The 15,340-nt window shown below is 38.6% G+C and overlaps 1 long non-coding RNA gene across 2 annotated transcripts in view; it reads right to left on the bottom strand.

Moving 5' to 3' along the window:
- LOC143163293 (uncharacterized) overlaps window positions 1-15,340 on the bottom strand; it is a 146,705-nt gene that overhangs the window by 17,155 nt on the left and 114,210 nt on the right. For both annotated transcript variants that reach the window (XR_012995878.1, XR_012995879.1), the window contains one exon: window positions 5,115-5,178. This is a non-coding gene — a long non-coding RNA (uncharacterized LOC143163293). The remainder of the gene's footprint in view (window positions 1-5,114; window positions 5,179-15,340) is intronic.

Raw genomic sequence — 15,340 nt, 5'->3', positions numbered from 1 at the left:
TTCCTTATCTTTAAGGGCTGAATATAACCATTTATAAATGGACAAAAATAGCTTTTGAAAGATACTACAGTATTTTCCAAGTTACAGAATGTCTCTGAAAAAATGCATTATGCCGTCAAACATAAATAAATAACACTATTTCACACGGGGAAGTTATGATGTTGAACCTGCAAACACCTCCATCTTCTGCCTATAAATATGCTATGTAGAAGACCTATCCCGAATCACCAGCTTTCCCCACCTCCTCGGGACCATTACAGCTCAGGAGGCCTTGCCTAAGAGTATCTTCAGCCAGAAGAACTAGACTGTCAGTATAAAATGCTTTACCCTGATAATAATGTTATATGATGCCTGCTCTGGAAAGGTCTGCTTTTCTCCTAAACCCCCTGGCTACTAATTAAGCTTTCCTCCCATCTCACTTTTTGGTCAATTGAGACTCACCCTCTTTGATCTACGATGCACCCAAAACTATGGAATTAAAGTAAACTTCTATGCCGGTCCTTCTGTTCAAATACTGTCACCCATTACCTTAACGTGTGTTATGTCTTGTCTAGGTTACAACTTATCTACGGTGTCTATTTGCGTAATTTTACAGCAGAAGAGTCCCTCCTGCGATGGCCCTAAACTCCACAAAATGACGAGTTCTGCAAGTCTCAGGTTTCTTTAACGTATTTGGAGGCTGAACCAGGGGTGATGCCTCTATAGTTGAGTCATTTTTTCCTCATTTTCCACCTGTCCTTTGCTAAGCAGAACACACACATGCTGAAGGATGGCAACCTGCATGCCCAATTCACGTGGAGCTTTTGCAGAGCAGCCTGGTAGTGAAGTACCCATCAAGCATTCCCTCTGAAGAGGCTTAGTGGCTCCGAGTCCTCCCTGCCAGCTACTAGTTGGAAGGCAGAAATTAGCCAAGACATAGAAGTTTTAAGGCACATCAGAAGGCTAAAAGCATGGCGTTATAAATATAACTTTTCATTCAGGGGGTTGATCTACCAATTCTGAAGTGGCAAAGGATGCTTTATTGTGTGCATTGTCTATAAAATGACATACTAGAGCATCTTCTGCCTTTAGAAGGCTGCAAAGGCCAGTACACACCATTAACAGAATCCAGCCCACTTCTACAAAGATTACCTTTATAAATCGATAAAGATTTATAGTACAAACATTTCCAATACAGTCGTTGGTGATTTTGCCTGAACTCCAATATATTATTATATGCAAAGACAGTAGCCAGCAGCTATTCAGAAGCGCTCAGAGAATGTGTTAGCAGTTAGTAAGTGAATTCATTTTTCTGTTTTAAAATCCTTTCAAGAAATGAATAAACTACGATAACAATAGAATCTTTAACAATATTACTCAGACAAATGTTTGGACATCTGACATGCTAGAGTGAAGTGTGATAGCATCTATCATCAGCCGATGCAGTGCAATTATACAGCATTTCCCTGCAATCAGGAACTGCGTCAGATTAAAATGCTGTGCTGTAGAGGCAGGCAAAGAACTTCCTTGCAGAAACAGAATCACACAGTCCTTACAGTTTTCCCCTACCGACACCAGGAATGCACAATAAACAGAGGAATTTCAGGTGTGTAGTTGGGGGGGGGGCACCAGGCAACTGACCCTCACTATCAGTGGGAGTTACACCTGTGAAATAATCTTTCAGATACTTAAAACCACAGTATATTTAACTACAAGACATTTGTGGCATAACCAAATTTATGGATGAGAGTCTCCTTAAGTGAGTCATGCAGTGCTGACAGAAATGCTGATACAAACTAACATAAAACTGTATCTTCCTAATATGCAGAAAGAAACCTTTTTTTAAGGTTTTTAAGAATCCATTAGAGCATTCGGCATTTTTACTGGGCACTACTTCAGTCTCTGCATTTTAAAACCAGTTACTTTAGTTACCAAAAGTTTTGCTGTGCAAAGATCAGAGCGCTACTAAGTGTTGGACTCCCTAAAAATATTTTAAATGTTTCTTACGCAATGGAATGCTACAATTTTCCAATGTCTGATATCTCAAGACTTTTATAGGCTTGAAGTTGTAATCTGCACTCAAGTGAGTGCCACTTGAGGAATAAAACTCCCTGTTTCTATTCCGCCAAATTATCGGACCCTAAAACTGTGCCACTGATGTGAGACTAAATACTGCAACTACTATAATTCTTTATTTAGGTACCTTCTTTATTTAGGTAATAAAACATATTTGTGGTAGATGTTGATTTTTCTGTTAGATTTCTGCCATTCTGAGGTAACAGAAAATTTTGCATGTTAGAGAAAGTCATGAAAGAGCTAGATTAACAATAAAAATACATGAAAAGCAGTTTATCCGGTCAGTATCACCATACTGCTAGACAGGACAGTACACAATAAATCTGTAGCATGCATATAACATCAATATGTATACCTGGAAGCTTATATCATTTATACATCAAAAAATCACGTTCAGCAGAAAAGAGCTAACTACATTTGGTTCTGGGTTTTTCTGTTCATTTTCACTTTGTTTAGAAATACACTTTTTTAGGTGAAACATGATAAAATGTCTTTGAGAGTAAACTGTTTAGTTCACCTCTCTCTCTCGTGCAATTTAAAATTTTCTAGCAATGCATGCATACACAGAAAGAAAGAAAATGGCTGCAGAATTAGACTCACCATCATTAAAGTAATTAAAACGCAGTATTAATCTTTAATGGTAATTATTCTTTTAACAGCCCCTCCAAATTGTAAGAAGCGGATAGCTAGAGCTTTCCCTCCAGCAACAGCACTCTAACCCCACCAAGGGAAGAAAAGCACTCCTTGCGAGGCGTGCCAGAAGGAGCCCCAACCAAGCATTGCATCTTCCCTTTCACAGACACCCAAAATTTACACAAAGCGGTCAGAACTGGCCACATTCCAGGCCAACAATCCCTGTAAAGTGAAAATCCTTTGGTTATGTCAAACAAAATCCCAGAGGTACTATATACAATACCAAACTCAGTTTCATGTCTGGCAAATACAAGTCTGCTAAATGCAACAAGTGCAAATCCCTCTTTTTGTAAGAAAAAGAAATGAAATTTATACGGTTGGCAATGCCCTCACTGACTCTTCAGCCTACTTCTACACCACATTTTTATTTACTCATTCTCAGTCTGTGCTTGCACCTTCTGACAGGCTAGTTAAAAGTATTGAAGCCGATATTAACGTGGTGACAACAGGTAGGACAAGGAGGGATCAGGCTGATACAGACCTTGATACAAGGAAAGCAACGATTTTTCTCCTCCGCCTCACCAGTTTTCTACCCTGGGTTCTCCAGGCCTTACCACTGACTAAGCCTCCGGTACGCCATCCCACCCACTCCCCAGTGGCTTCCAGCTCTTGCACGCAGTCCTGCCCCTGTTCAGATCTGAGTGCCACAAAACACTGCACTGGGACAGGGGGACTATCTTCACAATTAAAACTCATTATAGTTCACTTTTTTTTTTGGTTAAGTATACAACACATTTCCTTATTACAGGAGGAAATTTGGTGTGAAATACTGCACAGCAATTATATTAGCAAGAGAGGAATTTCTTATATGGCGCAGGCTCAGGGCTCCTGTGCTCCCTTTCATTACCTCTGGTGTGGCCAGGTAATTCAAGATGTCCTTTTTCAGATTTAACTGTTACGGTACACTTTAGACTTGAACTTCATCAAAATGGACAAACAAATGGAGGTCTCACATACGGGCAATCAAAAGGAGACTGTTCTCCACAGCAATTTCTCTAAGAACCCTTGCATTTAATTGCTTGTCTATACAAGAAATATTCTTAAACTTCTACTGTATGTAGCAGAAATAAAAAAGGATGATCAAGCAGTGCCGTGATTATTGCTTTAATATAATTAAATATCTTTAAAGTAGTGCTGAGTTGTGTAGAGTACCCTATCTACTTAGAGGTTGCATTTCATTATGCAAGTGGGCCACATAGACATGCACCAAACAGTAAAGTACTATGAAAAATTCTACAAAAATTTAGGGTTTAGATTGCTAAAAATTGAGATTAACACTTTCTAAAAATAATGCCATTTTTAACTTAATTGATTATGTTCTTAAAAACTTTAACTGCAAAAAACTAAAATCAGTATCCACTTTCTTGAGCATTTGAGTTCAATGAGAGCAAGTGTTTAGGAGTATTTCCTATTTTAATAGATCGATGAAAAAATACTGAGATAAAATAATAGCGTGGGGTAAGATGAGGAGTAAAACTATGCTTAGCTGTACAGTAATTTTTGTGCTGAGGCCCACATGCACAGAAAGCATAACCAAAACTTTTTGTAATGAAAAATGGTCACCATTAAAACTAGAATCTTAACTTCAGGCATGTTCCTTGCTTATTCAACGTAATTTTCCCAGTATGAGTGAAGAGGATTACTTTCAGTGTGTCCTGAAGCAGGGGATGTAAGAGGGTACACTAAAGTTAATCAGAGCAAGAGTTTTTTTTGATCTTTCAAAGATTTGACAGGAGGAGAATATGTCTCCTTTGCAGGGATCCAAGTTCTGTTTGTCAACTGAATTTGTCCTCTAAGTTTCCCACTGTGCCTTAGTCATAGCAAGAGGTGAATGGAGAAGATGAGATTTTCTGACAATTCTTCTATCTAAGAATTGACAGCTAAAATCTGTCATTAGCTCCTCTACTATCTACCACAGAAAAATTCTAGCAGTGACGAGCCTTTGCAGACTCTTGTTCCTGGCCATTACCCATACTGTTCAGTTTCGGACTTGAGTTGGGGAGGAAACGCAGAGAAAAGAGAGTAAAAAAGAGATCTTGGGATCAGTCAGCATCCATGTCAGCAAATTGCCACTGTAATATCCAGAGAGGTAGACAATGACAGGCTGTCACAGCTCTATAGGGAAACTGGGGAGGGGTCACATACACAGCTGAAGAAGAAGGACAAGCTGTGGTGGGGATGAGGGCCTCTCCTGAGACAGGGGTAACATGCCTGGAGAAAATAAAGCTCAGTAGGCTGTTGGCAGTATCAGGGCATGTAAATACTTGTCATGTTCACTGGCTTTTCTTAATGTCTATAAATTGCATAATGAGACAATGAGGAAAATAGCCATTTGTTCTAATGGTAAAATATCAAAAGCATCCTACCTCTTCAAAGCAAGGGTATGCGTATTTCTGGAGTCTGAACACAGCCATCAATCCCACTGCAGAGCTAACAGGAGAAAAAAAAAACCACAAGGTGAGAGATTCTCAGAGATAAAATCAGTGTCAGAAAAAAGAAAAAAAAAAAGAGAACAAGTAGAAGAAAACCAAAGAACCACATAAGAAAATCCTATCTCCTCTTCTTTTCCCACCTTAAAATAAAGCAACTCTCAAAGGTTGATTTATTAAGATTTTTTTTAATTTTTCTCTCTGGAAAACTGAAAGCTCACAACAACCTTAACTATGGGATCTCTGCAAATGTCCTCACACTGCACACACCCAATTAAAGGATTTGTCTTGATCCAAAATTACTGCGATATGTCAGTAGTCTTCTCGCTCCTTTTCTGTGGCCCAGAAATGTCAATAAGCAATTTCTGTATTTTCCCTCCCCTATTCACAACCAATTCCATAAAAAACAAACAAACAAACAAACAAATAAATCCCTCTACGGGTCAGGGCTGCAACCCTCAAAGAATCCGCTACAGTCCAGGATACCTGACAGCATCCAAACTGTGCCTGCAAATTTTGCTTTCGCTTACGAGTAATCCAAGGGGTTTAGGAGCTGATGGAACCCACCTGAATAAAAGCATGAACTAATGTAACAGCTGCTTTTCCTACATTAGCATTTGTAGAAATAAAGTATCTTTCACACTAGGTCAGAAAGCAGTGTGTATTTTTATAAAAATAGATCTCTATTCTACAGTGAGTGAACCATTACAGAATATAGAACTATTCAGCCTCTGTGCTTCTCACTTCCTTAAAATTCCAGAAACAATGAAAGAGCACATATGTATGTATACACCCCCCCCCCCCACGTGTGAATTAAAAGAATAATGCCAAGAAATTATTAATTTGGTAAATCTGATGCACTATGAAAGAAGTACTGAGTTTTAAGAGTAAAGTAACTGCCAAAAAGAAAGCTACTCTGAAAGTGTATACTGTATAAGTACACTCAACAGGATTTGAGAGAAAAATGTAAGAGAAATTTTTCTTAATCTAAAATCAGAATATATTTACATGTTTGTAATGTAGTCTAGATGTTTTGTTGATCTCCGTCTGTTTTCAGAGCTAGCTACAAGGAGCTTCCCACGTGCTCAATTGCATCCATGATTACGAAAATATTTAAAACCACAGAAGGGATATATGACTCTGCAGACATGCTTTCTGACTTATCAAATTACCTTTTGATTACACTGAATGCTTTACAGATAGGTCACTACTTGCATGCATCCAGAAGTTAATGCTAAATTAAATAATTCCTGAATGAAAGAACTGTTTTGTCACATGCAAAGTGCTTTATGTCTTGCAAATTGTTGGGGAAAAAATAGGTAAGCGTAGTAACCAAAAAAGAAAAAAAATCACTGTTATAATTACAGTATGATTTAATACAGCTACTAACAAACATACTATCTATGTATCCAATAGAGTCATAACTGAGATACTTGTAAGCATGAAGCATACAGGCAAGCTAGAAAAAATGTTTGATCAGAATAAAGGGCTGCAGATAAAAACTTCAGAATTGCATTTACTTGTTCCTTTGTCCATAACCAAACCTTAGCAGTGACTGGAGTTGATGGGATTCAGCCTGCGCTTTCACTGTGTGGATGGTAGTCACCCACATCACTGTATTAAATGTTTATTTGTCCATTTTGAAGCTAAGATTCCAATTTGATTTCAGAGCATGACTACATTTGCAGCTAGCTTATTATTGCTCCTTTACTAAGTATTAAAGCCACGAAGCAATATGTATCTAATTGCTGAAAACATTCTTAATAAATCAATCACGGTTGTGTTTTAAAAATTAATTTCTATGTGTGGTAAAATATTTTGCCTATTAAAATAGTCAAAACTGACAAATATTTATTTACTAAAGCAATCTTGTGACAGAACTGATTTTTTAAGAGTTAAAAATAAAAAACAAATTATGAAATGTTCTTCCCAGATGAATTTCCAACTACTGACAATTTTATGCTGTTTGCACCAGGTTAGTAGTTGTGTAGGCTAAGAAAGGAGGTTCATAAACAACATTTTTTTTGTGCTTATTAATATTATTCTAACTGTGGAATCTTTTTCAGTGATTCATCTGTTAAACACTGTATCTTCCCATTAATACATTACATGATTTTTTTTTTTAAATGTTTGTTTTAGGAGATGCTTTTTCACAGTAAGGTTTAATATTTGTAAACATTTCCATTTAAAACACGCTTTTGCTATTTGCATGCGTCTTACCCAATATGGCTTTTTAAAATAACGTTCTCAACTCTATTTCTAAAGGGTCAGATGCAACTTGGCATGGGTAAGACAATGAACTGATTATACCTAAGCATTTGTTTTGGGGTAATTGTTTGCAGCTAGTGCAGCTGAAGAGTTAAAGCCATGTGCTGAATTTAAATCTATAAACATGAAAGATGGTGCCAACTTGGCAGCGAATCGTGCATTCAAAAGTAAACAGGTCTCCCTGGCTGCTTCAAATGGAGGCATCAATGTGAGGTTTAGCTGCTGCCTCTCTAGTTTACAGATGCAACCTTCCTTGCCTATGTCACCTTTTACTCAAAACAGTCCATATTTTGTGGAAAGGCTCTTTAAACCAGACCGAGAGAGGTCACAGTTTGCATTTCAATGAGCATATTAAAAGGAGATCTGGCACTATTTATTACTTCTGTAAGAAAAATCTCAGATCTCAAGATACAACTATGAAGACAAACAATTTTTGTAACTGAGTTTTAAATAAATCAAACTCAAGAAGGGCTTACTGGTTTCACAGTAATGGGGCTACAGTAAGCTAGCCTGGAAATGAGATGTCAGCTCCTAACAAACCTGCAATAGTATCCCTCGCAGTGTATTCAGATACACCATGTAAAATGCAAAATGCAGTTCGGAAGGAATCAAATTACAGTGGATAAATCTATATTTCATTTTAAGAACTGCAAAAGGCCAAACCTTTTCTATAACTGGAAGATGAAAAACAAAGCTAAGGAAATGCTTCCTTTGGGGAAGACATTCTTTTTTATATATAGTTTAAGCTTCGCATGCAAGTTGTTAAAAGATCAGGTTATTGGTGATATCCCAAGATGGTTTTCATTAGGTATCTTTGTATGTGACCATTAAAGCTGTACGAATGGCTTCTAAAGTCTTGAAATCTAAAAGATGCCTATTCTTTGTCAGTCCATGCATAAATGAAGATCTCCACATAGTCTTTGCATGTAGCTAAGCAGGAAACATTTCAGGATGTAACCCAAAGGTATCTAAATAAAAACAGGGAAAAAAGAAAAGCCAAACCCAAACTAGAAGGGAGATTAAGTTAATGCAATGTTTTCTATGAAAGGACAAATGTCATCTTTTATTCAGCTGGATTCTTTTTCATAGAAGAGAAAAAAATAGCAGCAATACAGTGCACTGGTGAGCACTGCCCTCTCACTGCCTCCAGATGTACTGACATTTGATTTGCTGCTGATTAGTATGGGCAAAAGAAGAGGGAGGGGGAAAGCTGGCATCAAGTCACGTCCTCCATCTTAGTCCCAGCTGGTACCAAGCTCCAAAGAAACAAAGCGACTTCAGACTGTGCTATCATATATTCATGACCAAGAAGAAATATAAAAACCAGCACGTTTGAATTCCTGACAACCATAGAAGAATAGTGCATTGGCATGTTGAATTTTTCCAGCCAGCCTTTGCTGACCTATAAACCTTTGTGACTGGAACAAATGCAAATAGAGCTGACTTGCCTCACAAACTACTGAAGGGTATTCAAACCGAGTTGTGTCTAACAGGCTAACAATAACCCACTGTCCCACCCATGCAAAACACACAGTCTGGGAAAAACAGCTTTAGAAAAGCACTTGACGGAGACATAAAATGCAGACCACGCCAGGAAAAAAGCCATCTTTCTTTCTACTTCTTTACCTAAAATGCCATAATAAAAAAGTAATTGGGAGTAAGATTATCTAACTATCAAAATGAAGAGTGTACGATTTTAAAAACAGGCTGGGAATTACCAACCAAAAAAATCAGGGACTGCATCGTCTGAAGTCAAATCGGGCTTCAGCCATCAAATTTCATGCCCTAAAAGCAAACCTACGGTAAAAGACGAAAGTCTAAAAAATGGTTGTGTGCTAACGAATTACATACTAGCACTGAACTAAATAACACTTTGGGAAAGAATGTACCCAGAGTAAAAGGTCTGCTCGACTACAAAAATCCCTGGATTACATTTCTTTTCGAATGATCATTATTCTTGCATTTTTACTTGGGGAAGGGAGATATCTGAAGGTATTGACCTTACCAGCTTTCATATGGCCCCCAAAATAGCTACAGACAAGGAAGATCAAACTCATATAGTAATTCAGCAAAATCCTTTTCCATCAGAGAAAGGAATAAGGCACCACTGTAGGGCATTTATTCAGTGAAACAAATAATTTCTTTTTGTGAGGGAGTTAAAATAGGAAAGTGGATGGCTCTTTTCTTGAGTTTCTGCATGCCCTCGCTATCCTTTTATTTGACTCTGCATAGGCCTGTGATTGAATGGGTCCAAGTAGCCATCCCTCAGCCTGCTTCCATCAAAGGCCAATTAAAGCAGCCTCACTCCCTGTGCAGAAAGAAAGGGATGAACAAGAGCAAAGTAACATAGGGGAAAATGTGGTGTTATCTCAGTGCTCCTGCTGTTTGTTAGGTCAAGTCATTAGTGATTAAGTCTAATCCTAGACTTCATCCTGTGCTTGCACTGCTTGAACATTCATTAGGTAAGCCATATCATTTTCATCCTAACACTATCAGATAAATTCAGGTATCTAATTTATCCCACCTAAATTCAGGTATCCAGACATCTAATTTTCTGAAGCTGTGTATGTAAGCAATGAAGAAAAAGGGGCACATCCTCATGAGCATTCAGATCATCAACCGACTGTGCTGGAAGCCTAGTCTGAGCAAACTCATAATCTGGTACTTTAATTTAGTCCCCAAATCTAATCTCCCTAAAGCAGAAAGAATCCAGGCCAGAGCACTAGTCCTACAAGCAGCTGCCATTAGTCTTTTTGCACTCAGCAAACTACTCGCGTGTATAAAATTGTTGTGTGCAAGCTCTTAGATTCTGAGCGTGGCAGATATATTTTCGAAGCCCTTTCAACATCTGGCCTTTAAGGACAGAGCGTTAAGGAAAGTTGAGAAGATTTGTCTCAAGTTTCCATTCAAGCACGTATGATATACAACCATTTCATAAACATTCCCCGTGTTCATAAAAAACTCAGAGGCAACTAGCACTCAGAATATCTTAAAAGCGCAAAAAGAGAAGTTCACCTATCACCTAATAGCAAAAGGTAAGGCATAACCCTTGTAAGAGGCTACTGAATTTGAACAGGAAGGGGGAAGTCCCTTCTGGACCCAACTGCTATGTCAGCATACACTAGGAGGTTTAAAATGGAGTTTAGCCACATGTGGAATCACTTCAGAATAACTGATGTATATGCAGTGACAGATGCAAAAAATGTCCAAAAAAAGTAACATATCTGTGAGGAATTCCCTGTGATGAACTAAAAATCTGCCATTATGCCATGTTCTTTAAGAAAGGAGATACGTATCCTCAACTCTCTTGGACATTTTGGAGATTTGGGCCTGTAGCGGCCTACAGGGTATTTAGGCTGGAATTCATCCCACGAGTTGCAGGTGCCTATGGTAGGTACCAAGCGTGACTTGCTTTTTGGGCTGCCTGAGAACAAGGCAAGGCGATAGGAGTTGTCTTCTGAGGTGACAGAAGGCCTTCTCTACCTATACAGTTATTGCAAGAGGATCCTTGATGACCTCAAGAGAGAAGACATTGAACATCTAGAGGCTGAAGTTTTCTATCCTTAGTCTTCGGTTATAAAGTAGCCATGCATCCCAAAAATAAATTAAAATCCACTATGCTGAAATTACAAATGGTTACTTCATTAAAACTCACTGATACTCGCCTCTTCATTGCACTTCTGCATAAATTTTGTATCTTCTAATTTTATTTTGTTTTTAAATACTTTTTCAGTGGCATTAGTATTGATTCTGATTTGTCTGGGGTTTCAGTGTTTGTAGTCATTGCATGGCTAAAGCATGTAGCAAGGCAAATATGAGAATAGGAAAGACACTGACTATCTTCCTTTGGCTTTTGTCGATCAATGTTCACTAAAGGTGTTAAGTGTTGCAGAGTGTCGGCAATATTCTGCCGATGAAATTAAGGGTGAAGAATGAAGCCAAATTACCAATATTCTAGCTTAGAGACAACTAGCACACAGTTTTGCAGAATTATAAAAGTGTGTAAAAGGTCTCTTTTATATTTAATGTAATGCAGCAAATTTATTCTATGGATTAAAAGAAGTTTACATCTAAAGTGTACATTAAAATGCAGAGTTAAATTTTATGGACTTGTTTCAATGTGAAAAACGACAGTGGGGTTTTTTTTAAATCTTTTCCTGCTAAAGTTCAAGAACTTGAAGGGTCAGATGGGTTTTAAAAGCATATAACTTCTCTAAAACTGCCATCTTATCCTGTTAAACTCCAAAAATATTAAAGCAGGCAAAACATGTACATAGCTGAAAGCTGAGCTCCCAACTCTGGTCTCTAGCTACGATACTGCCCTGGTACACAGGGCTGTATGATGTCTTACACATTTGTTAAATGACTATCGTAAATACACAGACCCTGTCTATCCAAAGCAATCAAATCAGATACAGGAAAGCCTGCCTTAGTCTTCCTTGGTTCAGGGTACTGCTCAGTTAATGTAACATACAGCCTACTGGTTTCAAGCTCACATAACCTCCAGCTATTTATTCATATTATAGTTTACTATAAACTGTAGCATACAATGTATTTTCCAAAAGGTCTGCTACATTTAACAGCTCCATCAGCCAACTAATTACAACTAAACCTGCTGATTTGGTAGTTGTAAACAAGACAAGTGTCTTCACTCTATCTTTCCCATCCTTGTTCTTTTTAAAAAGCACTGAAAATTCTTACTGCTGGCAAAGAAAGATATGACACATCCATTTAGGCTTTCATGAATGGTGATAAGATAGAGTTGTGCGCCCACAGTGGATGCTAAGAACACCCAGCCAGAGGAGTATAACTTACATGACACTTCACACGTCACATCTTACATAAAGCTCAAGAGAGGGGAAAAAAGAGTTTCACAGCATTTTTGGAAACAGCAGATTTTTTCAGTGATCCCATTTGCCATTCTGAAAGAAGAATTCTTGAGTAGGTGTTTCAGTCAATTTAACTTTGAATCCAGACTAAATGGCCTTTTCAGTCCAAGGGTTCTTTAAATAAATTGCTTCATATCAGATGGAGAAATCATCAATAGCAGAGATTAGATATAATATAAAAAGGTATTAATCAGAATGCTTTGAATACTATTAAAACCTCAGCAAGCGAAGAAGGCCACAGATGAGACAAAAGCAAAAATATAGCACTTGCAGAAGGACATTCATGTAGAAGGTGAGCTTACATACCTGTAAGCTTAAGAACGAACTCAGAAAGCCTACCTTTTAGATCTGCTGTCCTGAAATACTTGGTCAGTGGTTTTCTATTTCTAGCAGGCTGTTGCCTTTTTTAATCACAAAAGCAGCACAGATTTTACACCCATAGCTATATGAAAATGGCACAGGGTTTGCTTCAGCCAGCTCCCTAATGCAGTGATCTCCAAGGTTGAAACAGGGCACAGAATAATCAGACCAGCATCGATTGATGCTTTCCTGAAAAGCACTTCATATTAGAAATGCTGAAGCACAGAGGCTTGAAAAATATTTCTGGAGAATGAAGAAGTTTGTTGTTGGCAAGGCAAGGCAAGGCAAGGCAAGGCAAGGCAAGGCAAGATTGATTGGGACTAATATACCAAACAGTTAACAGGAAAAGAACCCAAACCCACAAGCTTTTTGGCATGTAAGCTCTTTTCCTGGCTTCACAGCTACAACAATACTACCATTTCTTGGTTAAAGACAGCTGAACGGGCCTTAAGACCTTAATTCAGTTCCTGGCCTTGATTCAGATCGAGTGCATGATCCTTGAAAACCGAGATAACTGTTCCTAAGATCTAAAATGGGGATGCTGCTGCTTCCATTTTCCAAGTCAGTTCATTGACACTGACTCCAGCCCGTAATGGTCTCTCAATGCATAGATAGCCGTACCACCCAAAACGGATCCTGACTGTAGCTGGCCTTACTGTTATACAGTTAGAGCCAAAATGATGTTCCCATGTAAACAGATACACCAGTTAAACCCTCATTTGTCAGAGGCTTAAAGTACGGACCTGGAGGGGTTGACACCTCCAAACTGTACTGCCAAGTGGGAGAGTTTCTTCAGATTTTCTGAAGAAAGAGGAGCACGCGCACAGCTAAACATCTTCATGGGCTGCCAGCCCTGATGTGCCTGTACTTCTCTGGAGTAGTATGTCCAGCTCTGGGGTCCCCAGTACAAGAAAGACAGGGACCTACTCGAGCAGGTCCAGAGGAGGGCCACAAAAATGACTAGAGGGCTGGAACACCTGTCCTCTGAAGAAAGGCTGAGAGAGTTGGGGTTGTTCAGCCTGGAGAAAAGAAGGCTCCAGAGAGACCTTATTGTGGCCTTTCAATACTTAAAGGGGGCTCATAAGACAGATGGAGAGAGACTTTTTACCGGGGCCTGTAGTGACAGGACAAGGGGCAACAGTTTTAAACTAAAAGAGTGTAGATTTAGATTGCACGTAAGGAAGACTTTTTTTACAATGAGGGTGGCGAGGCACTGGAACAGGTTGCCCAGAGAAGTTGTGGATGCCCCATCCCTGGAAGTGTTCAAGGCCAGGTTGGCTGGGGCTTTGAGCAACCTGGTCTAGTGGAAAATGACCCTGCCCATGGCAGGGGGGTTGGACTAGATGATCTTTAAAGGTCCCTTCCAACCCAAACTGTCCTATGGCCCTGTAGTTTTTAACCTCTTTTAGGCAATCGTGGAGAATGCTGTGTGGTCTCTACCGCCAAGGCAGATTTCACATAAATGGCAATAAGCTTCTCTATATTTTCCATAAAACAGCCAGGCACAATTTAGCCCTTATTATGTATTTTCTGATCACTAGGTTTTTGTACCTTAGTATAATGAGAATCAGGACAGATGATGCACAAACTTGCTTTTAAACCACCTACCTCCTCATCTCCATCTTTGTATTTTACTATCTTGCCTTTCTTACACTGTTAAGGTAATACCTGACACATGGTAGGTATGCACTCATATTTCCTTTTAGAATTTTCTGTGCTGCAGATATGGAAGTATCCTTTCTTTACAAAGAAAGTTATCACTGGTAGACAATTTATGTATGTCTGATTAGATAACGTGAGAAAATATCCCTGTTCGTATGTTGCTGTGAGCTGGCAAATTTTCTCATGCACTGTTCAGTTTTAGTTTAACTCATCATTATTTGAACAGAGGAGCGTTACTCCACATTGGGACAGAAAGAGCAAATCTTGCTCTCAACAGAGTATTTTGTTCCAGGATAAAAAGTTCAAATAATACATCTCTGAAATCAGGAAGTAATATTCTGATATTTCTGCTTACAACAAATAAGATGTGAATTCTGCATCTAAATCTCTGCGGACAGGCTTGTTGAGACAAGGTGTAAAGAACAAAATAAACAAACGAACAAGGACCGGAGAGAGGATTTCGTCCAAACTCAGCCCCAGAAATTGCCCAGAATTTGGAGAGAATGCTTTTGATTGGGTTGTTAGCACTAACATGGTTTGGTTTCATTTCCCAGTCTAAAAACTGTACGCTATTTGTACAAATTCATCCTGGAGAGTGGTCACCTCCCCACATAAAATTGTATACATTTGGTAAATCTTTCTTAAGATTTACATGAAAAGATGCAAATCTTTTGCATAAAAGGGACAACTCATATTGACATTATGTTTCTCAGGATATTATAAACAAACAACAGATAGAAGTATAAGAAGTGACTCATTAATTTTAAAAGGATAGTGAGAGAAGGTACTCTTTCAGGATGAGTGCCATGGAAGGCTTTTGCTACAGGATTTGGGATGTGCAGGTGTTCTGGAGCAAGCAGTGTCAGTGAAGTTCTGTCAGATCAAGTCACACATGGTTATAGGCATAAAAACATGGATCTAGATATAAAAAGTAGATGTTTAGCAGGTGCAGCTGACTTAAAAGCAATAATTTCCCATGAATTT

The sequence above is a fragment of the Aptenodytes patagonicus genome, chromosome 1 (assembly GCF_965638725.1).
Source record: "Aptenodytes patagonicus chromosome 1, bAptPat1.pri.cur, whole genome shotgun sequence".
Classification (NCBI taxonomy): Eukaryota; Metazoa; Chordata; class Aves; order Sphenisciformes; family Spheniscidae; genus Aptenodytes; species Aptenodytes patagonicus.
This window is presented reverse-complemented; position numbering and strand designations above follow the sequence as displayed.